The following is a 25,140-nucleotide window of genomic DNA, read 5'->3' as shown; positions in this document are numbered from 1 at the left end:
CCATGGACTGAAACCTCAAACTGTGAGCCAAAATAACTGCTTCTTCCTTTGAAGTTGATTATCTCAAGTATTTTGTCAGAGCAACTGAAAGTTTACAACCTTAATTAGCTTGTCTTCTCTTGCTGCTTCTTGGAGGGTTAATTGTGATGTGGTGTTTGGATTTTTTGGGGGGCGGTACTTGGACTTGAACTCACAGTCTCACATTTGCTAAACAGGTGTTCTCCTACTTTAGTCACTTGCCAGCTTGTAATTGTGCTTTGGAAGTGGGGATATAAATTCTCTATGCATTACTTTCCAGAGGCATTGATTTGTTAACTTGTCTTTAGGCCAAATGAAGAAGAGATTGAATGTCTGGACTTTTCTGCCAATCAAAACTTTTGGAGTTGTATTTGCCAATCTCAGTGCAGGCACCATGACAGTCAATTAGCATGGGCTATTTTTATATGCTGTGAACCTTTGCAATCCATCTAGATTCAAAGGTGATTTTTCTAGATAAGATAAAAGAATGCTTGCTTTATTTAATTTAATTCTGTGCTTTTTTCAGCTTTCAACTCTATCTAACACATTTCTTTTTTACGTTTTATTCTTTGGAGTTCTTTGTCTTTCCTGTACTTTTGTAAATACCCTGCCCCTCAATTTAGAATTCTGTGTACTAGCATGAGTGAGTAAGAAGTCCTGAATATTCCTGGCTATAGACAGCCTTTAATTTGGAGAAAAGAGAATCAGAAATACAGTTTTTTAAATTGCTATACATTGTAGTATTTACAAATGTTCTTACAATGTATTAAATATATCATATTTGAATTCACCTCCTCCACTGCTCTCCCTCATCCCTTCTCCCCTAAACCTGGAACAGTTTTGACAGGTATCTTTTTTGCATTTACATATGTATGTATGCATTGTTTGCACCATACTCATCCTCCTACCCCTTCGTCCACACCCAGAGCAGAACCTGTTCTGCCCTCCTGTTCTCTGATTTTGTAGAAGAAACAACATAAAAGATAAAAGGAGAAACATGGAATTTTGCTAGTTTGAAATCAAGATAGCTACACGGGGAGTTTCCTTGTGGCATCCCCATGCATATGTGCATTACAGCTCTGGTTGATTCTCCTCTTCCAGTCGTCTTCACTCCTTCCTAGTCCATTTCCCATGGTGACCCTGGTCAGTTTAAAATTTCTATATTCATTCCTGTACAGTGAGCTCATCAACCTCATTCAAATTTTTGGTTTCCTTCCCTTGCCCTATATCTCCCACACACAGCTTCGCCTCAGTGTGACCCATGTCCCAAAATATTGTGCTTTTGTTTTAGGTCTACAATCCGCATATGAGGGAGAAGATGTGAGTTTTGGCCTTCTGAGCCTGGCTAACTTCACTTAAGATGATGCTCTCCAGTTCCATCCATTTAGTTGTGAATGACAAAAAGAATTACAGGTTTGAAGAAACTGACTCTTACTAAAAGAACACAGGAATGGGAAGAAAAGGATGCAATGCTGCAGAGTTTTCCCAAGTGATGTCTTTTTTGGCTTCACATCATTCCAAATTTGTATCTGTTTAGGGTTCTTTTTGAGATTTTTATATCTTTTAAAAAATACATATGCATACATTTTGTTTACTATCTTATGAGACATATCTTCCACTTTTGAAAGGTAAAACTCTAATGTTATTAATTAACATTGCCTAAACATGTAACAACTTTTTTATTTCAGTACTATCAGAATATCCTAACCAACATATGTGTCTTAGTTTTATATTAGGTGCCATATGGACCAGTCACATCCTTTTTTTTTTTTTGTAAAGGTACATTGTTTCCAAATAGAGTGAGTTCACACCTTAGAAATGTTGTTTTCTGAGTACAAATAGATAACAAGAACACAGTATGATTATTGGCATACAATAATAACATAGGGACTCAAGTTGCTAACTAGTGGGTGGGTTGCTCTGTTTCTCCCACTGTGAAAGGGTGGGTGAATAATACTTTATTTCATAAAGTCGTTGTCACATGCAGAATCATGAGGTAGACTTTTCACTTCTTAATGTTTAACTGTTACATATTTTGATTCTATCCCTTCAGCATTGAGTGGCACACAAAGGAAGATTGATTTCTTCTAACTTGCATATCATTTATATTCTGAACTAAGAGATGAAGGACCATGGAGTTCTTAGCTCCTTGAGTTGCAATAGACAAAGCCCAGCAGCAGAAAAAGCACAGGGATGAATTTTAAAGACTCATGGTGATGAATCTTCACTCAACAGTTGAGACTTTTGACCACACAGAGAGAAAACAAGTAACAGAGGATTGTTGAGTCTTTGCTGGGGTATTTGTTTGCAGCTCCACACAGTCTCCTTAATGACAGATTTTCTTTAATGGGTGAGAGACCACTTAGCAGTGCTTCTCTGCCAATGGCCAGCCACAGATGATATGACAGTCTAGGAGTAGGGAAGTATTATCTGTTATGGAAAGTGATTTGACCAGTTCCTTCAGAGAATAGAATTTTGGTATATCAGTTCTGCTTTCAAATTTGTTGTCCCTGACCATGTTTAAAGGTAACTATGTTTGAAAATTTCTGTATAAAAATAATGATGAATCTATAAGGCAAGTTCAAATAATGCAACTAATAAAGCTATAAGGTTTTCTTGTTAATGCAGGTCAGGTGGAAGACAGACTCTTTGGAGCTTATTTTTGGAGGGGCTAGCATCCCCTTGGAGTAACCTCCCTCTTGCTGTTCCCCCATAGATAGCCCCTCTTTCACATCAAGGTCCCATTATTTATTATGACTATTATTACAACCACCAACATCATCCTTAACGTCATCATCATTTAGGATTAGGTTCCACAAATGAGTGGAAGACATGGATTCATTGCAGAATTCTATAGGAACTTTAAAAAAGAATGAACACCAATACTTCTCAACCTTTTCCATAAAATAAAAAGAGAAGGCGTACTACCAAACTCATTCCATGAAGCCAGTGTTACAGTCATTCCAAAGCCAGATAGCAGTGTAATAAGAGAATTATAGACCAATCTCTAATAAATATAGATGCAAAAAAACTGATTTCATCAACACATTAAAAAGATCATACACCATAACCAAGTTAATTTCATTCCAGTGATGCAAAGATGGTTTGACATATATAAATCAATAAGTGTAATACAGCATATAAACAGAAGGACAAAAATCACATGGTGCAGAAAAAAAAGCCTTTGACAAAAATTCAACATTCTTTCATGATAAAACTCTGATGAAACTAGGAATAGAATGAATATGCCTCAACATCATAAAGACTATATGACAAACCTATGGCCAACCTCATACTAAATGAGGAAAAACAAATCATTCCCTCTAAAGTCACTTCTTCTTATTCAGTGTAGTACTGGAATTCTTAGCCAGAGAAATAAGACAGGAGAAAGAAATAAAAATAATTTAAAAAAGGAAGGAAGAAGCCAAATTATCCCTATTTCCAGATGAGGTGATTCTATACTTAAAAGACCCCAAAGATTCCACCAAAAATCTGCTAGATCTAATAAACATTTTTGGCAATATAGTAGGATATAAAATCAACACACACAAACCACTAGCTTTTCTGTATACCAACAATGAACAGTCTGAAAAAGGAATCAGGAAAATAATCCCATTCAAAATAGTCTCTACCACGAATAGCCAAGGCAATACTCAGCAAAAAAAAGCAATGTTGGAGGTATCACAATACCTGACTTTAAACTATATTACAAAGCAATAGCAATAAAAACAGCATGGTACTGGCACAAAAACAGACATGAAGACCAGTGGAATGGAATAGAGGACCTGGATATGAATCCACATAGCTATGCCCACCTTATTTTTGCCAAAGGTGCCAACAATATACGAAAGGGAAAAGACAGCCTCTTCAACAAATGTTGCTGGGAAAAGTGGTTATCCATCTGTAAGAAACTGAAACTAGATCCATGTCTATCACCCTGTACTAGTATCAACTCAAAATGGATCAAGGACCTTAATATCAGACCTGAAACTCTGAAGTTTAGTATAGGAAGGAACAGGGAAGTAATAGGTATAGGCAAGGACTTCTTCAATAGAACCCCAGCAGCTCAGCAACTAAGAGAAAGGATGGACAAATGGGACTTTATAAAATTAAAAATCTTGTGTACAGCAAAAGAAATGAATTGAAGAGACCACCTTTAAATATTTGCCAGCTATACATCAGACAAAAGGACTGATAACCAGAATATATAGGGAACTTGAAAAACTAAACTCTTCCCAAATCAATGAACCAATAAAGAAATGGGTAACTGAACTAAACAGAACTTTCTTTTTTTAATTTAAAAAAAATTTTTTTAGGGGAGAGTGTGAACGCAGTCCCCCACTACCACAAATTATGTAGTCTAGTTTCCCACATTTGGGGAAATTGCAGGGGTCAGCACATCTGGAGTGCAATGGATAAGCCTTGCCCTGGGAAAACCACCTTTGTGATCATGGTATCTCCTCTGCCAGGTAAGTATAAAACAGAACTTTCTTAAAAGAAGAAATTCAAATGGCCAAAAAACACATGAACAAATGCTCACCATCTCTGGCCATAAAGAAAATGCAAATTAAAACCATAATAAGATTCCACCTCACCCCTGTTAGAATAGCCATCATTAGCAACACCACCAACAACAGGTGTTGGCGAGGATGTGGGGAAAAAGGAACCCTTTTACACTGCTGGTGGTAATGCAAGCTAGTACAACCACTCTGGAAAAAATATGGAGGCTTCTTAAAAATCCGAACAGATCTGCCATATGATCCAGCAATCCCACTGCTGGGGATATACCCAAAGGAATGCGACACAGGTTACTCCAGAGGCACCTGCACACCCATGTTTATTGCAGCACTGTTCACAATAGCCAAGTTATGGAAACATCCAAGATGCCCCACTACTGACAAATGGATTAAGAAAATTTGGTATTTATACACAATGGAGTTTTACTCAGCCATGAAGAATAATGAAATCTTATTATTCTCAAGTAAATAGATGGAACTGGAGAACATCATCCTGAGCAAGGTTAGCCAGGCTCAGAAGACCAAAAATTGTATGTTCTCCCTCATATGTGGACTTTAGATCTAGGGAAAATACAACAATGTTGTTGGACTTGGGTCACATGATAAGGGGAGAGCACATATAGGAGGTATGCGGATAGTAAGAAAGCCAAAACATGAAAGTGTTTGATGTCTCCACTGCAGAGGAACTAATACAGAAACCTTAAAGCAACAGAGGTCCATATGGGAAGGGGATCAGGAACTAGTGAAAAGGTCAGGTAGAGATGAATCAACTTGAGTTGTTACACATTTGTACATGAAAGTAGTGCTAGGAATTTCTCTGTATAGCTATCCTTAACTCAATTAGCAAAAACTCTTTGTCTTTCTTATTATGCTTATGTCTTCTCTTCAACAAAATTAGAGATAAGGGCAGATCAGGTTCTGCCTAGAAGCAAGGGGTTGTGGGGAAGAGAGAGTAGGGGTGGGGAGCAGGGAGGAGGAATGGCCCAAACAATGTATGCACATGTGAATAAATGAATAAATTTTTTTTTAAAGTCTCTAGCAATTACCTAGGTATTAACTTAACCAAGGAGATGAAAGACCACTACAATGAAAACTATAAAACCTTGAAGAAAGAAGTCAAAATCAAAGAAGATACCAGAAGATGGAATGACTGCCCACATTCATGGACAAGCAGAATTAATATCATGAAAAAGACTGTACTGCTGAAACCAATCTGCAGAGTCAAAGCAATTCCCATCATAATTCCAATATTATTCTTCACAGAATGTATTTTCTTCATGTACAGGAAAATAGACAGAATTTGGGAATTTTGTGTCAAATAAAAGTATCCTGACTTTATGTAACTATCAGAGTCATTGATGCTGGTTTGCATACATCTTTTAATTACTCTGCAGTGCTTTGAGATGGAATTCATCCATCTCAAATGAATGAGGGATCTCATTCTAAAGGACATACTGTTAAACCATGGAAGCCCACTTAGCTCCAACGGGACTCCCAGCTCATCCTAAGTGAGGACACTTTCCTAGGTATTAAATGCTGATTGGAATTTTATTCTTGCAAACTTCATTTAAAACTTTGGCTGCTTGGAGTAGATTTACTATTTAGAATTTCATTCCCTTCTTGCCCCTTCATAATCACCCCTTGTTATCTTTTCAGAATTACATTACAAATTGAACCAGAAGTGGAAGGCATTGAGTAAATGCTATGGACTGAACTGGGTCCCCCCAAAATTCATAGGTTGAAACTCCAATCCCCAATATGCCTCTGGGAGACAGGGATTTAAGGAGGTGATTGAGGTTAAATGAAGTCAATAAGGAAGGGTATAGTCCTGCAAGAAAAGGAAGAGAGGACTGCTGAAATGGCTCAAGCAGTAAGAGGCCCTGAGCTTAAATTCCAGTGTTGCCAAAAAAAAGAGAAAGGGACAGCAGGGAATTGTGTGCACAGAGGAAGTGCCAAGGGAGGACACGGTGGGAAGGCAGTCATTTGCATGTCAACAGGAGAGGTCATAGGAGACACCAACCCTGCCTACACTGTCTGGGACTTCTAGCCTGAGAACTGTGAGAAAAATAACATTTTGTTATGACAGCCTTAGCAAACTACTTCAAGTAAGAATAAGATCTTCGAGAATCTACACAATTGTAGGCATTTCAGTATGAAGTCCACAGTGATTGCAAACATGGCCAGACATTCTTGCAGCTTCATCTTGCTCCAACCTTCAGATCCTGATCTGTACAGATTACACCAACCTGCTCTCCTACTCTCTGACTTCTATTGATTGGATTATTCAGCAGGGAGCACCAGCAGGAGATGGAGAGAGATGAGAGGGTGGTCCAAGCCGTGCTATATCCTCCAGAGGAAGGTCCCAGTTCCTGGCAGGTAGTCTTCTCCATTCAGGCATCTGCCTTTCTGTAACTGCTAGCTCCCTTCATTTCTTCAGGCCTGAAGGTGGTTGTGAAGCATTTCTTTTCCAAGGCCCAGGCCCCAAAATGGCACTGGCCTCTGATATTCCCCTTTCTCTTTTTAAATGATTCTTTTTACTAAACTCTCTTCAAATTACTCTCATGTGAGTGTGCCACTATTTCACATCCTAAACTCTGAGTAATATAATGCATCTATTCTACTCCACAAAAGAAAAAGTTCTTTTCTACTGAATATCACCATTGAGGGTTGTAGTAATGGTGGAGGGATGTGTGTGCGAGATTGCTATTTGTTTATTGTTTTGAAGAAGAATGTTTCATGGTTCATGAGGTGACAATTCTGGACTCTGAAAATGAGAAAGACTCTGACTGGTTCTTATAGTGTTTGCATCCCCTAGGAATGATGCTGACTGTGCTTGCAACACAGTACAAAGGAAATCATGGCTCAAGTCTTATTAAGGGAGAACTATATTTCTTTACCCCACAATTTTAGGTTGGCTTTGTGGCAACAGCATGTGACAGAAGTGACAGTAGGCAAGTTCCCCTGTACAATTCCTCTCCTGGGACTCTGCTGCTTGCTGGAATAGAGACCACAACTATAAAGGTTTCCTTGTCCTTGCTCTCTACACTGAGGTTGTCAAAAAACAGCTAACCCCAGTCAATGTAGTAATTAGCTAAAGACCCAACAAACATGGCCAACACCAATCAATACCGGCTCAGATTAGAAGAATGACCAACTTCAGCACATCCCAAATTGCCAAAATGCAGAAGTGTAGCTCAATACGTGAGTTTGTTTTAAGCTACTAAGTTTTGGGAGTGGCTTGTTATGTAATGAACTATGATACACTATTATAGTTCACCAGGGTCCAATGACTTTCCAGTGCACCGTTCTGCCATTCCCAAAGTATGAGCTATATCTTCATATTTTCTAAAAGAATGCTGAAGTGCTAGCCATTACATCTGCATTCCAGACATGAGATAGAGGAGAAAGCCAAAAGCCTGCCTTATAAGAATATGATCTCTTTTAAAAGAGCTTCTTAAGAGCTCCACCATATGGTCTCATTAGGTGTACCTATCTGCAAGAATGATTGAGAATTATTATTTTTATATTTGGGCACATTGCAGCCCACTCCCCCAAAGAAGGGTTCTATTATTAAGGAAACAGAGAAATTGAACATGGAGTAGCATCTAGCATTTTGGCCACCCCATCACTATAAACCCTCTGAGATTTTTAGGACTGCTTATTTTTGAGTTCATTGATAAATGCTTTATACCATTACATAGAACAACGGCGTCATAACCAGGTCACAGACATCACGTATGTCTTTAAAATTAGTTTAGTGATTCTTTGGTTTGTTTCCATTTGTCTTCATACCTACCTGGGCTATGGCTATGAAAGCATATTGGAGAAATGTTTTGTGTCTTGAGATATTATATCAGAAGATCTGGGAAAATAATAAGGGCACTGTTTTGAAATCTACCGAGAGACCAAACACTAGACTGGATAAAACTAGCATAGAATGAGTAGTTCAAATGAAGAAGGAAGGCGTAGGAGAAGCCAGTGTTTACAGATTCCTTTAACACATCAGAATATGTCAGTTTCTGTTTTCATTCATGACTTCCACAATGCAGAACTTGAACTTGTAAAGCCTGGTGTATTATTGATCCAAAACAAGTAAGAATCTGATCTTTCCTGGGATAAATTCATCTAAGAACCAATGGCAAATTTAAGTAGACATAGGTCTTCTGTGCTGACTACATAATAGTTATCCTAGTGTGTCTAAGAAAAAAATGTTAAATGAAATTACTGTGCATATCAGCTCCACACCTAGAACGTGTAGGATGCTTTACAATGACAATTTTGAAATTATCTGTGGTAGAGGACTTTTTCATAACATTCCTGACCCGTCCATGTCTGACACATGGCTGTGCTTGCTACAGGTGACAAGAAAGAAGCTGATGTCCCAGAGATTCACATAGGAGTTTCTCCCCCTGGAACCAGTCCATATCTGTCCACAAGGTAAGCCTTCCAAACACACACTTGGATATACTAGTCATGGAAAATTGTCATAAACATTTAAAAATACTTTTGATTTCTGTACTCATCTCATTGCAATAACAAATAGTTCACAGGCCAGCAGCAAAGAAATAAGATGTCATTCACCAATGGAGCTTACAATCTTTTTGGGAAGATAATTAAGGAAGAAGAGTCATTCTTTGTAAGATAGAGCTAAAGAAAGTGTGAGGTGACATTGGTTCTGTTTTGTCCCCAGTAAGCAGACTCAGAGATAAGAATTTGGGTGGAGACAGTGTTCATGGGGGATGACAGTGTTCTTGGGATGTGGGAATATGAAGGTCAGAAAGGAAGGATGCCAACCCAGGTGTGAATGCCAGCAGGTTACTACTGTGGGAGACAGAGATGAATGGTGTTGGACCCCTCAAATTTTATAAGGACTGAGAAGTACCACATGACACTTAGGAAGCAGAAGCATGTATCTTCTAACTCTTATATCCTTGGTTGAGAATTGCTTTGTTTTTTTATTTTTATTTTTTTATTTATATGTGCATACAATGAGAGTCGCTTTGCTTCTAGAGTTTTCTGGGGATTTCTCCTGTTCCACTCAGTGCTGGACATGTTCTGTTGACCAGAGAGAGCCTTCAGGCAGACTTACAGGTTCTTGTAATAAAAAGCTAAAGGTGTTGAAGAAAATGATGAGGGATGATGGGATATGAGTGGGCCAGGCTCAGCATCTGCTGATATCATATAATATATAAATAAGCCCTAGACACAGAGGAGAATACCAAGGGTTATGCAAGGGAGTTTTCTTGGCAGAAATTTACTTTGAAAAAGGCTATGAAGGATGGGTACAGGTAGGATTTCAGAGAGAAGCAGGCCCAGCAATGTAGATGAAGGTATTCAAATCAGTGAGGACAAAAACCGCAGTGAGTGAACACATGTGGCAACCAGAAAGGAGCAGCCTGCCTGGAATAGAGGAGCCATATTGGGGAACAGTGTGAGATTTGTTTGGTATTAATTGAGGATGTGTCATGAGTGAAACACAAACAATAAAGTGATAATTACTGCCATGTAGAAGCATTCTGCTATAGGGATGAATGCTGTTTCCATTATATTTTGTATGCAGCATGCATAACACTTTATCTTACGACTTTCAAATATAAGAAATTAAATGTTTAAAATTTTCTTCTATATTAATTTACATCTATTCCTCAACTCCACTCACTCAGCTGATGGGAAATTCTTTCTTGGTTGTGTTTTATGAGGATTATTCACCTTGCTCATACTATGCTCAAGTCTCTGACCAGACTATTTAGAGCTGAGTCCACTGGCCTTGACCTCACTTTGATTTGCTCAGTTTCCAAGTTCATGGGGCTCTTGATGGCAATGTTCTATGTCAAGATTGGACATAAGAATCTTTGTCCAGGTAAAAGTATCTGCAGCTTCTCTCATGAAGTTTCTGAGCTTCCTCAAGCCACTTGGGAAACAATGTGCTGGTCCCAGTACTCCTGGATCTGAAAGGTCCGCATTCATCATCCTTCAAGCCTAAGGAAGGGTTCTCAAAATCTCTCCCTTCTGTACTGAAACCATTCAGGGGCCAAGGAAGATACTCAGAACTTGAAGTACAAGGAAGGTTACCTTTATGTCTATGAGCGTGAAAACCTTAGTTGATGTTTCAATAGATTGCTTTTTAACTGTCACAACCATAATATAAAATAGATAATATTATAATACACATTAAGGTTGAACATGATGGTTAATCTTGATTGTCAGCTTGATTAGATTAAGAGATATCTAGGAAATTAGTGGAACACATTTCGGGCATGTCCATGATGAGATTTCCAGAGATGATTGATATGTGAGACAGCAACTAAGGAGGGAAGACCCACCTTGAGTAGCAGCACACTCAATAGGCTGTGGCTCCAGATGGAACAAAGGTGGGAGAAGGAGGTAACTAGCCTGCATATGCAAACTCTCCTCTTCCTGAGCAGCGTGTCTATGGCTGCAGCTCCCTGAACTCTAGATTCCAGCTTCTTCAGCCTTTCAGAGTGAACTCACATCAATGACTCTTCAGGGAGCGTCTAGGTCTTCTACCTCATATTGGGGATGCATCATTGGTCCTCTTGTTCTGAGGTGTCCAGTTTCTTAAACTGAGCATCAATCTGGTTGTCTGGCTCTCCACTGTTAGACTTTCTAGCCTCCAATGATGTAAACAAATTTAGTAAGCCCATATAGATTATAATATATACGTATGTGTATATATTATATTGATTCTGTTACCATAGAGAACCTTGACTAATACAGACAGAGAAACAGAGACTAGTGAGGATTTAGAAATACATCTAAGATTACAGTGTAGTTAGTATGACATTGTGTAACTTCATGGTTATAACACTGTGATCATTTCAATTGGATTTGAAAGTCGACTTCAGGCCTTTGGAAATTCTGAAGCACTTGTGCAAAGTTAAGATCAGTTTTCCTTTTAATTTGTTTTTGTTTTTTGAGGCAGGGTCTTACAATGTGACCCAGGATTCCCTGGAACTCAATATGTAGCCCAGGCTGGCCTCAAACTTACAATCTTCCTGCCTTAGTCCCCAAAGTGCTAGGCTCACAGGAGTGTGCCACCCTGCCCGGCTAAGAAAGCAGTGTTTTGAATGCTTTGGGGCATACAGAAAATAGAGATCAGGAGAATTTTGATGAGGCTGATTTAACAATCCACAGGTAATGTCAGAAGCATCAAAGCTATAAGACAACAGGAATCATTCATTGATTACGGAGAAGAAAAGAAGAGAGACAAGGTGAGAAGAGAAAAAGAAAATGCTAGGTTTAAATGTCTGTTCTCCCTCTACTCATGTCTTATTAAATTACATGAATTTTTCCTTACATAATTATTAAATAAGTGACCATATGGAACAGTTGAAATTTAATAAGCCAATCATCCTACTCTCAGATTAATTCACTATAATTCCCACTGAATCTGAGTACTAAATCTTTCTGATGAACTGTAAGGTCATATTGCCAATGGTATAAAGCCTTTAGAACTTTGAAATTGTGTTGAATTTATAGAGATTGTTTCAGATGATTTGGCAGATTTATATTATTAAGATTATCTGTGGGTACAGGCTGTGTGATTTTACCTTTTCAATTCTTTTTTATGATCTTCAATAAGATTAAAGTTTTTCTTTATATCAAACTTACACATTTTTCATATGGCTAATTTCTAAACATTTTGTGTTAACTCTTGCTATTATAAATAGATTTGTTTTGATTTTTATTATTTAACTGATTATTATTAATATAAAACAAAGCTATTAATTTGTTATGTTTATCTTTGAACACCTAATATTTAATAGATTTTATGAGTTCCAACACTTTAATTATTTTTCTGGGTTACCAAGATAGATGAATGGCACAACATAATATTTGTAAATGATAAATTATTTCTTAAGAGTGATACTTGTCCCCCCTTTACTTGAAACACAGAGAATGTTGGATATAATGATAGTTTAGTTTAAAGTCTTTTAAACATTTATAGCAAGTGCTATAAGTATGATGAAACCTAAACTATTAATGATTAATCTAAACTAATAAATGATGTCATACTTCAATTTGTTGCTTTGGATTGGATTTGTTGAATAAAAGACTGTGATTGTGATCCTGAAATCATAATTCCAATGTCAATCATGGCTTGAAAAGGAAACTCATGATGGATGGGAATTGACTGAATTCCACAGGATACCACTGTCTTCATGAGGGAGACCTCAGTATCTGAAATATCAGTGCATGACATATGGTTGGATGGTTCATTTCCAGAGAACATTTGGCTCACTCAGATGGAGCTCTACTACTTTTGAAAATGTCCCCTTTGGGAGAACAGCATACTGGGAAGTTTATACTATCAAAAGAAGCAGTAAATACAACATATAATTTGTTGTTAAAGGGATTTGGGAGTTTATTCACAATGGGTGCTTATTTCAAGCATGGGTATATGATTCATATGTTTTACTTTTATTTCTTGCCATGTAATCAAATAAAATGACATCATTAAAGATCATCTGAGAATAATTACCATTGTGTCACTACTTGGATTCTGAGACAGAACAAATAGGCACATTGGCAGGAAAAGCAGCTGGGGGTAGTGCTGGGGAAATACCAAACACTGGAAGACACAGCAACCTTTAAAGACCACCCGAAGTGGAGCTATGTGCTCAGAGGGAGGATGCTGGAGAAGTAAGCCCGCTGTGGATCAGTGACCCTTGCCAGGAAATGAAACAGGTGTTCAAAATTAAAGAAACAAAAAAGTAAAGTTGACTTTTAGGCTGGGACTGGGATTAAATCTCATAATACATATATACAATAAGATCAAAACTCCAAAGCTAATGTAAAGCGGGTAATTGTAACAATTTTGCTTGATTGGTTTCTTTTCTTTTCTTTTTAGCTTTGCCAAGAACATGCTACAGGAGTGAACCTAAAGACTATCAACTTGAGAATACCCATCCAGGATGTCTTACCTGGTCAGTTCTAGATATTTGAGTTTTCCCCTTAGTTTTAGACATGAGCTCCAGAATTGGAGAGTGATGACTAAGTGAAGAACTCTGGCTAGAAGTCTACACTGACACAATCCTTTAATGAAAAGAAATAGGCACTCCTCTGGGAAAAATTGGTACAAATAAGTTAGGATAAAGGGGATGAATAATCCAGTAGAAAAAAAAAAAACAGGAAATGACTTAAGTGCTCACTTTGGATACACATGAGATGGGAGCAGATGGAACTGAATTACTGATGGTATAAGAAATTATAAACCCATCTTGCCTTACATGAAATAGATATTCTTAAGCACTTGAGTAGCATCTGAAATCTAACCTTCCTCATTTGTAAGATCAAATGTGCACCTCATTCAGGATTGGTCAATGGAATCTGTTGAGTAGGTAGTGTATTCCATGTTCTTTGCAAATATTTCTATCATTTTGGCCCTAGCAAGTGCTATGGCTTGAATGTGTCTACCCCGAATTCATGTGTTAGAAATGTAATACCCAGTGCCACAGTGTTGGGAGTTAAGAGCTAAATAAGAAGTAATGTTTAATAATAAGACATTAGAATTAATGTCATTATCAACTGAGTAGGTTAGTAATTATGAGAGTGAGTTGGTTATAAGTTTGGTCTGCTCTTGCCTTATCTCCATCTCATGCATTCTCATTTGTCCTTCCACCATTCTGAGACACAGCAGAAGGCCATCACCAGATGCCAGCACTCCCTATGGACTTCCTAGACTTCAGACCATGAGCCAAATAAACTTTGTTTTTATAAGTGCTGGAGATTGAACCCATGGCTTTGCACACATTAGGCAAACATTCTACCACTGAGCTAAATCACCAGACCTTCTAATAAACTTTTCTTCTTTACATATTACATAGTCTGGTTTTCTGCAATGGCAATAGAAAATTCACTAAGACAATGAGGTATTTATTTATTGTTATGAAGTTACCTTCCTTTTACTCTCATTGTAATATTCCTGATACAAACAATGGTATTAATTGTATTTAAACAAAATACAGATAATGTTCTTTTAGTTGGAATATTAAAATTTATATCTCTGTATTTTGGCTGTTTAAAGATTATATATACTGACCATGCATATGTTGAATGAAAATAACATGATTTAGCCAACATCTTATACTCCAGGAGAATTTTGTGATTCCTTAAGGTTCTTATTTTGAATAGTAATCATTGTATGACATTATGTGCAAAATCTGGTCATTTGTGATTTTATTTAACTGTTCTTTAAGTTTTAGATAACTAGACATTTAGAATAAAATTTTAATTTTAGAGAATCAAGAAATTTATGATAGAGGATGAAATTTTCTTGAAAGAAAGATTGCTTTAACAATTGGTTTACCGTGAAGGACACTATGTCTCGGGATCACTGTAGAAGAGGGATCTAATTTAGAGCAGACCAATAAGGCTAATTGGAGTGGGGAGTGTGGCCTCCTAGACCCTCTGCTTTTCCACATCCTTCCAGCCTCATGGTACCTTCAATGAAATCTGCATGGGTCTGGTGCAAGTGAGCAAAAGAGACAGGATTCAATTTTCATGACATTAAGAGAATATTCTAGCAAAATTTAGTGGTTATTCTACAAGGTTCTAAACACTTTTCACATACCAATCAATACCAGAGCTGAAAGAAAACATGTAATTAATGCCATCACAGTCACAAGCCACTGCCAAGCTCTTTGCCACCCATAAAAGAAGTCCCAACACTACTGCATTATTATTATGTGCTATGCTCTATGCAAATATTTGTTTTCAATAAAAAGACCCATATGTAGCAAAAAATGCTTAGCTTACTTTTGAACATCCTCTGGCATGTCTCTGGGATAAGCAGTGAAAGAGAAACTTTCAAGTACAAAGCACTCTCAAGGGACTTTTATGGAAGCAACTTATGGTGTTCCTTCTGAGGGTGGCCTGATGAAATAACATGACCACACGTGTGTCCTCACCTTGTCCTTCGGATTTATGCACTTATTATTGAGGTGCCCAGCAACCAATCCTTTTTGAGGACAACACAACTCTTTTCAGAAAGCTACTTATGCCTTGTTTAATGATAGTCTCCTGTCTACCAACTTATTTCTCTTCTGCTAGAGACATGAGATAGGGTACAGAATGCAAGCTAGATGGGTCAGTTTTTTTCTCAGTTGTGACCTAGAGAAGAATTGTCTTTACTCTTGTGTGGTCAAACCAAGAAGACCTACATCCAGTAATTGTTCCCAGCCTGTGGAGGTAGTTAACCTGTCGCCATTGGTTGAAGCATTAACCACCCACAAGGGTGCCCAGCAGCCTCAAGTACCTGATTCCTGCTACCTGTAACTCTACCTGTTTTTTTCTAGTGGTGTAGGTCATCCATTTATTTTTGCCTGACTTGATTTGAACTATGTCTTGATGTACACAGGACAAGGAACAGAATCACAATGATTTACTGGCTGGTGATCTTGGGCAAGTTATCTAGCATTTCTGCTCAGTTTCCACATCTGTAAAATTGGAACCACAGGGTTGTTGAGGGCATTAAATGAGCTACTATGTTTGTGTATGGGTACACAAATATATGTACATATGTATGAGTACACAAATACATGTACATATGCATGTAACACAAATACATGTAAATATGTATGTTAGATAAATACATGTACATATGTATGTGTACACATATACATCTCCATGTGATCCAAAACACAAAGTTAAACAAAATCTGTGTATTTTTAATTTTATTTAAGTATTCTCTGCTTGTAAAATTTCATTAATCCTCCTTTTAGTCTTAGCTCAAATGTCTTCTCCTCCATGAAATCACATACATCATTTTATGTTCTCAGAATTCTATATTATAGGCACCTCTAGGTTTGATTCCTGGGCTTTTTATTTAAATATTTATTTGCTCTGCTGTTTTGTCCTTGCAATGAGATAGAAAAATTTACCTTCAAATCAAAAGCATATAAAGCTAATTATTTATACAAGTTCCAATGTTAGCTGTTATCAAACTTAAAAAATAAAATTTATGAGCAAAAATGATCTCATTGTTTTAATTTCCATTTTTCCTATTTTAGTTTGAAAATATCTTTCAAGTATTTTAGCAAGTTTATCTGAAGTTTACATTTGGTTTGGACAAACTATGAGCAATAAATTATTTTGGGGACACATCATACTTGTTTATTATTGAAAATGTGTCAGAGAAAATAAAAATTAAGGTGTCAGTTATAAGACAACTTGGTTTAAATTTGTTAGAATGGTATTAGCTAAACAGCAATAAAACTACTTGTCTTTTTAAAATCAACTTATGTAATTAATAATTAGTAGAAACAGTCACATAAAAATAAAATATAGACACTAAAACACACAAAGTAAAATTATATTTGTTAAATTTCATTCAGGAATCATTTACTTGGTATAAACAGTGGCCACAGAAACAAACTCACAATAGCAACAGCTCAAATAAGTAAAAAAATTCTTAAACTATTTGCTTTAGAAAATAATATCACCTCCAAATCCCAAAGAGAATCTGATAAAAGTTATGAACACTCTTAGAGAAAATGTGCACAAAAACATACTCATATATACAATTTCAAATACACAATTACAAGCAGCCCCAAGGGTCTCATTACATTAAAAACCCTCAGAGGTGGAAAATATGTATATTATATCATTAATTATTATTATCTCATTTTTTATTCCTGAGAAGTGAGTAAGAGATTTCTCCAGGTGGATGCTTTATTATTCCCCAGATTCTCAGAAGTCCTGTACCATTTGGAACTTCTGCATTCATTTGCCATTGTGTAAGGCTATTTTGATGTACGTAATACTCAGTTTTGGAGTCACTAACATACATATGGCCTTAAGTCATGAAAAGGGGAAAATAGATCAACAAGAGTTTCCAGAACCAGTCTGTGGGGGTCACTCCAGAATCTCTGTATCTTTCTGAGGAGGAAAACTCATGAAAGGAAACTGAAAAGGAGGAAAATTTTTTAGGTGCAAGGAAAATCAGGATATTAGGAGAGTATCATGTTATGAAGTTAACATAAGAAAGCACTCAAAGATAATGGTCAACTATGATGAATGTTGCTGAGATGGAAAGTAAAATCAGGATGGAGAAGTCATTCATATTTTTTGTATGAAGTTTAAAAGATAAAATTATTAAAATAATAATAGCTGTAATAATTTAGGGGATACACAACAGAAAATGATATCAAAAATGTGGGAGACATGGAATAAAGGTATTGAACTTTTACATAATCCAATTAAGCCTTATCACCTTAAATAGTCTGTTACAACTATAAGATATTTTATGTAAACCTCTTGATAAGCACAAAGTGAAAACTCACACTGAATCTGGATGTGGTAGTGTATGCCTACAGTTCTAGCTACTTGGGAAGCTGAGGAGGGAGAATCACTTGAGCCTGTGCAACAGAGATTACCTTCCTGAAGAAAAAAACACTTGTGGTAGATATAAGAAAGATAAAAAGTAAGAAATCAAAGCATACAACTGGAGAAAACCATCTAATCACAAAGGAAGACAGCAAGGGAGGAAAAGAACAACAAAGGATATATAAAACAATCAGAAAACAATTAAGAAAATGGCAGCAATAGCCTTTACCTATTAATTATTACTCTAAGTGTAAATGGATTAAATTATGCTCTTAAAAGACATGTAGTGCATGAATGGATTAAAAAAACCATAAGACTCAACTATATGCTGCTTACAAGATTCTTCAACTTTAAGGCACATAGAGATTGAAAGCAAAAAGCTGAAAAATTATACTTTGTGTATATTAACACCAAAAAAGATTAGAGCTAGCTATGCTTATATCAGATAAAATAGATAATAAGTCAAAAACTGTAAATGAGACAAGGTCATTATACAATGATAAAGGGGTCACTGCATCAAGATGATGTAACAATTATAACTTTCTATATACTCAACACCAGAGCACCTAAATATTTAAAATATACTAATAGATCAGAAGGGAGAAGAAAGACATTTACATTCCTACATACATACATAGCTTTTTATTCAGCAGCACACCTGGGACATTCTCCAGGATAGGTCATAGGCTAGACCATAACATGAGCCTTAACAAATTTAGGAAGACTGGAATCCTGTCAAGTACCTTCTCTGATCACAATAGTATGGAATTAGAAGTTAATAACAGGAATAATTTCTGAAAATTCACAAATACATGAAAATTAAACATGATATTTATGAGTAATCAATATTGGCCAAATATGCAATTAAACCAGAAATTTACAAAATCTTGATAAAAAAATGTACATAATATACCAGAACTTACAGGAGGCAGCAAAAGCCTCCTGTAAGAAGGAAGTTCACAGCAATAAATGCCTACATTCATTTCTTGAGAAATGAATAAAGATCTCAAATAAATACCCTGACCACACACTTTAAGGAAATAAGAAAAGGAATAAAGGTAGTAAAAGGAAGTTAAAAAAATAAGGAAAGGAAAATAGTACCGATAAGAAACAAGGAGATCTGTAGACTAAATGGAGTTGACCTTGATAGAAGTGAGAAACTCCTTTTACTGTAGCAGGAGAAGAGGCAACAAGTCAGGTAATATTATGGAAGAAGAGTGGGTATGCAGGGGGTACTTCCATCTTTATAGTTTCTCTGAGAAATATAATACATGTTCATCACCTGAGAAGTATGGGCAAGAAGAAATGGAAAAACAATGAGGAGGAAGAACAAAGCAGGAAATAACCATTTTTGAAAGTGAGAAAGCAAACATAAGGCAAGTATAGTAGGCATTTGGCTCATGGTAAATTGTCTCATGAGATTTGTGATAATAAATTTTCTTTTTTTTTTCTGCTTGAGTATGAATGAAAGGAGAAGGGTGGAGGGAGTTAAGAGTTATTTTCAAGGAAATGATTATAATGAGGGACTACATAATTTAAATTGGGTAAAAGGAGAGGTGATGAATATGGACATGGAAAAGGTTTTATGGTCAATGGACTTTGTATTTTGTGGAGAGGAATGAAAAATTGGAATTAATTAATGAGCTGGAATAATAGAAGGTGATTATTTCTGAGTGAGATGCTTGAAATTGAGCATTTCAAGATAATGAAAATGTGAGAAATGATGAGCCTAAGTAGATAACAGTGGGGCTGAGAATGAGAGGTGCAAAATAAGATCCCTGGATGTGAGGAGCTCAAAAGACCAAGATGCACATTGTTGGGGGTTATTTATGCAGAAGACCAATAGAATTATGGAGTCAGAGTAAAATTAAAGATAATTACATGTGTAACAGTCATAATGAGAGATGTGATCTGGGTTTTGGTGGATGATAACAGAAGATTTTATGAGTGGCAAGGTCAGATGACATGAATTTCTCAAGTTATGAAAGGTTTGAAGTAAGAAGACGTGAGAGTGAGATGATTTGGGATCAGCAGTGGAGAGAATGCGGGAACTTACCCACCTCCATGAAAGACATGAGCAGCTGTGTCCAAAAGTCCTAATGAAAGAAATGAGCAGACACTAAAAGCATCCACTAGAGAGGCCTGTACAGGAATCAGCGTTTCCAGAGGCAAGAAGGTGAAGGGAATTTTCAGAGATGATGTTGCGGGTATGGAGGAATCTGTGCATGACAGATGGCACAGTACAAGGGCCATAATGAGAAGTGTTATAAAGATAGATCAAGTTCTGGGAGGTACAGATGATGAAGAATATAGGATGGCATGGGCTCTCCTCAGGCTTCTCTGACTGATGACATGCAGGGTTAGTCTGGAGACCTTGGGGAAAAGCAGGTAATTCACTCATCCTGGCAGGTCTGGAGTCATGGCTGTAATGACCACAAGCCTCTGCTGTGTGCAGGGGTTGCCTGGGAGATTTCTTCAAGACTCTGTGGAAGGCTGATCTCTTAGATATCCAGGAACATGATACTGTTTGGAGTCTCTGGCCTCCTCAAAAAAATTGCATCACCAACCGCTGTTTATCAACCCACCTGACTTAGAAAGTTTGAAATGACCTTTATGCTCCTTGTCTCCCTCTGTGTGATACCAGAGCACCAAATGGCAAAGGTCATTGATAAATCTTGAGAAATCTGAGCCTCTGGAAAGATGGAGTTTCACTATCTCCATATGCAGTCTCAATGCCTAGATCCTTCTGGTGCACTGGCATAACCTTGTTCCAAGTCTCCTGTGAAAATCACTCTCAGAGATCCTCTCCTTGAGGAAACACAGGCCTCTTTTTCTAGTTTACTTAGATCTTAATCTCTTTCAGATAGGCTGTGTCTGTGTTGTGTGCTGTAAGGTGGCCATGGTAAATCATTCTTTGCTCAAGACCAACAAGAATCAGTGAAAGAGTGTGAAAAAAAAAAAAAAGCCAGCAGAGGCCAAATCAGCCAGGAAGACATCTCTGGGTGGAGAATTCCTTCCTTTGTCTGGGATATTTAAAAAAAATGGTAATGAGAGGAAATGACAAAAGCCCAGGAGCTGATCTTGAAACTTTTAGCTCCGTGGCTGGTATCGCTTATGAGCAGCTCTGATGCACTGCTAATTGTACAGTTCTGGGGCATGTGGCCAAGTGGCAGAGCTGGGCAAAGTCTTTGTCTTCTTATGTTTACAGGAGGGAAAATCTTACGCTATTGTGTGTGTCTGAAAAGACCACGTCCCAGAACTCAGTATATTCTTAAACCTCTCTGTCCTTGAGTTCCCAGTGCTGTTACTCAAAGGACAAACCACATTTATTTAACTTCTTCAAGAGCTCCTTTTGTAAGAACTTTGATTATCACTATAAGTGTTTCATAAATTCTTCTCCCATTATAAAAGTTTTAAAATAACAATCTTCTTTTAATTGATGTAATGGACAGAGACCTAGTTTTGGAGTCAGGCTAGTCCTTATTCTGATCTCAGTCCTGCTATAAATTAGATGATTACTTAGAAAAAGACATTTTGCCTTTTTGGCCCCAGCCCTTTCCTCTGTGAAATAAAAAGATAAACCCTTTCCAGTTCTAACACTTTGAGACCCTTAAAATAGACTTCCAAGAGGAGGGAGCAAGGAAAATTGTGTCCCACTAGTAATCAAGGAGATAATACTTTAAAATCAATGTGATTTCAACATTTACTTATCAAGACAATAAAAGTAAAAAAAAATCAGTGGCTGGTATTGCTTTGAGTGCAAAAATATGGACCTTTTATATACATAAAATGGAATATCAAATTGGGAAGCAATTTAACAACAGTATCAGGAAAATTTCATTTTTTGTATACTTCCAGGAAAGAGAAAACAATGAAACCTTTTGCATTTGTTTTAAGTGGGGAGAGGAGGATGAGGGAAAGAGATGGTGTGGGCAAACCCAACTAATGTACAATGTAATCATATTCAGAAATGTCACATGATCCCTCATGTTTGCTAATAAAAATGCTTCGAGAAAAAAAGAAGAAAATTAAAATTATACAAACTTAAAAATTCAACCTCTGAAATATTTGTTTATATTTCTTGTAGTAAATATGTACTGACTAATTATAAGAAAAAAGAAAATGGTGGAGTAAGTAGAGAAGGAAAGAAAAAGAGGGAGGAGGAAAGGAAAGAAAGAGGGAAGGAAGGAAGGAGACTAGATGATAAAGGAGCAAGGAAAGGTAAAGAGACCTAGGTGGCTATTGCAATAGCCCAGGTAGACATCAGGGTGGCTTGGCTCAGGTTGGTTATAGTGGGACTGATGAGACATGTTCAGGTTGGGCAAGTCAAGCTTGCTGAATGGGCTGGATATGGACTGTGAGATAGAAGAATTGAAGTTGATGGCAGCCAATTTCTTTAGCTAAACATCTGGTAGAGTAGGACTTTCATTTTTTCATCTATGGTGATGAGAAAGAATTTAAGAGTGCAGAAGTATTTTTGTTTTATGTGCTTTTCTTTGTATATTTTTCTTTTCTTCATCTTTCAACATGTTAAGTTTGAGACACCAATTAGACAACAATTGACTAGATCTTTATACATAAATGAATTGGACATACTCCATTCTTTTATTTCAGTCTTTCTTTTGCTTAATGACATAGCATATGACTTGGTTGTGTTTGGAGCTTGGTTTTAGGTTATGTACTAGAAATTAATAGTCTACACTTAGGTCCTATGGAGTTCAATCTTCCATTAATAACACATTTTCTGGTCATGTCTGCATCCTTGACATATTGGAAATTGACACATCTTGGTGCAAAGAAAATTTGTAATAACCCAAACTCCTCATGGATAGTCCTATTTGTGTATACCTCTTCTAGTTGGGGAATTCTTGTACCAATGGAACTTATACTATTTAGAGAAGACATCAAATACTCTCACAGAATGCTATAGAGTGGAGATAGGAACATGTCTATGAAAGGGTGCCCAGCAAGATTTATCTAACTCATGAAATGTGTTCATTTCATCCTGGGAAGCAGGAGAAATGCCATGCGGAAGCATTTTATAGAAAACATGTCCCTCCTTTTTTTTCAAATCAATCCAAAGCAAAATCTCTCAAAGTGAGAAAAGGGCAGCATTTCTTTCTTTTAAAGTTTTAGCAAGGATTTATTTTAGAAATAACAGAATAAAGTATAGATAAATGGGGGAGAAGAGTGGAGAGAAAGAGAGAGAAAACATTTCCTGTTCCTCACACAGGAAATGGGAGGAAAGACTCAAAATGGTCATCCCCAACTCTTTAGTTTTATAGTAGAGAGCTGGGGAAATACATGTGGTCAAAAATAATAGGTCTGGTTGTCTGAGATGGCTGACAGAGAGGGGTCACCCTCCCAAATCATACCCTAAATTGGGGATACTAGGATACTTCAGAACTTCCCTTGCCTAGATGTGATTATTTCTCCACCCATCCCAGGATCCTTGTAGCTTCTTAACATTTCAAAGAGGAAAGCAGAAGCAGGTAGCTCCTCTTTGTCCCCCACTTTTTATAACTTAGCATCTAAAAGATAGGAGGGAGCCAGCTGCTTTGGCTGTCCTTATTCCAGTGTCAGAGTCTGGCCTTTTAAATATTGATTAAAATACAATTTCCCTCTCCTCATGTCTCTATCCTGCCTCATTTCCCCCCAGACAACTTTGGTCCTTTTTAATCTTAAAAGGGGTGCAGAGGGGTGACAGTGCAAATCTTCTATAGCTACTTCTGGTTGAGTTTGGGTGCAGGCCCTACCTATCTTAAATTTAGGAGGTGACAAGGGAAATTCAGTTGGCAGAAAATTTAGTTCAAGGGCTGTCAGGATCAGGACCAGGAGACATCAAGTTATTCTTTTTCTTTTGAGATTTAACTCCTGGCCTGAGCCAGGACAGATGAGGGTGATTCAACAGCTTCTCAGTTGCCACACAAAAATCATAGGTCCTTGAGATCCACGAACATTGAAAAGCATTTCAAGGTGTCTCCTAACAAGGAGTCTCACAATGTGAGAGTTTTAGTAAGGATTTATTTTAGTATAACAAGATAAAGTATAGACACGCAGGGGCAGGGGGTGGAGAGAAAGAGAGAGAAAACATTTCCTGTTCCCCACATAGGAAACAGGAGCAAAGACTCCACAGCATTTCTTTCTAAGAAGTAACATCTGGTAGGTAAAGTCCCTAGTAAGTCAGCAATGCTGATTTTATTTTGCAGTCTTAGTTCATCTTTGACATTTCCTTTCAAAAAACTGGCCACACTCTCATGCTCCTCACAGAGAAGGCATCTGCACATGATGATGAATTAATTTCTATTGAGGAGAATGGGTCCTGACATGAATCAGAGGAGTGTGAGTGAAATTGGGTGCCTAATCTTGGGGATGTGTCATTACTTTTATAAAGTGGATAGTCACGTCCTGTAGATTTAGGCAAAAATTTTGTATTTTATGAAGGATTTATAAACATGAAGTTTATGAAATTTTTAAAGTTTTTTTTAACTTAATGGTAGGTAATTGTTACAGATATTTAAATCACGTTGGCACTTATCTGAGAGTTAGTGATCCAACATTTACATAGCAGAACAAGGGTTTTCCTTTACTGAGCCTCCCGCTTTAGTGAGGAGTTTTTCAGGTGTGAGGGAGTCTTAATCACAGGAGGGAATTTGTTAAATACAACACCAACTAGGGGAAATAGTAGAGGCAAGGTCAAGGCCAGGTGCTCCACAGTCAAGTCTGGAACCTATCTCTTGCTCTCTCCTGGCTCTGTTTTCTCTATTTTGGCTTCATTCTCAGACAGCCCCTTCCTTCATAGTGGGAAAAAAGAATCCCACCAGCTAAAGGCTGACACTGCACTTGCTAAGCACTCCAGAAGAGATTAGTGTCTCCTGTGCAGAGTCTCAGCCCAACACTCAGGACTACCCTGATAGGCTTGGTGCAGTTCAAATGCTGGCCAGGGGTGAGTCTAAGGTGGAATCTTAGAGTCGGGTGGGTAAGGGTTATATGCCCATAGTTGGAATTACAGAAGTGAGACTGGGATCGTTCCTACCTGGCCCATAAAATCAGAGTTTTGTATTATGTTAGGGAGGCTTAAATATCAGAAACTTATTTTCTCCTAGATATAGAGACTGAAAGATCAAGATCAAGGAGTCTGAAGGTTTGGTTTCTCCTGAGGTCTCTCTCCTTGTCTTTTCAACTGTTGCCTTCTTACTGGTCTTCACATGGCCTTTATTCTGCTGTCCTTCCCTCTTCTTAGAAAGAAAGTAGAACT

General features: G+C 37.3%; 1 long non-coding RNA gene and 1 other non-coding gene across 21 annotated transcripts in view; one reads left to right on the top strand and one right to left on the bottom strand.

The window, feature by feature from the left end:
• LOC109682548 (uncharacterized) overlaps positions 1-25,140 on the top strand; it is a 383,265-nt gene that overhangs the window by 318,225 nt on the left and 39,900 nt on the right. For all 20 annotated transcript variants that reach the window (XR_012449235.1, XR_012449223.1, XR_012449238.1 and 17 more), the window contains 3 exons: positions 8,894-8,972; positions 11,691-11,767; positions 13,408-13,483. This is a non-coding gene — a long non-coding RNA (uncharacterized lncRNA). The remainder of the gene's footprint in view (positions 1-8,893; positions 8,973-11,690; positions 11,768-13,407; positions 13,484-25,140) is intronic.
• Positions 4,332-4,495, bottom strand: LOC141424336 (U1 spliceosomal RNA). The gene has a single exon (XR_012449286.1). It is a non-coding gene; the product is annotated as a U1 spliceosomal RNA (small nuclear RNA).

This window comes from Castor canadensis, chromosome 6 (genome assembly GCF_047511655.1).
Source record: "Castor canadensis chromosome 6, mCasCan1.hap1v2, whole genome shotgun sequence".
NCBI classification, from domain to species: domain Eukaryota; kingdom Metazoa; phylum Chordata; class Mammalia; order Rodentia; family Castoridae; genus Castor; species Castor canadensis.
This window is presented reverse-complemented; position numbering and strand designations above follow the sequence as displayed.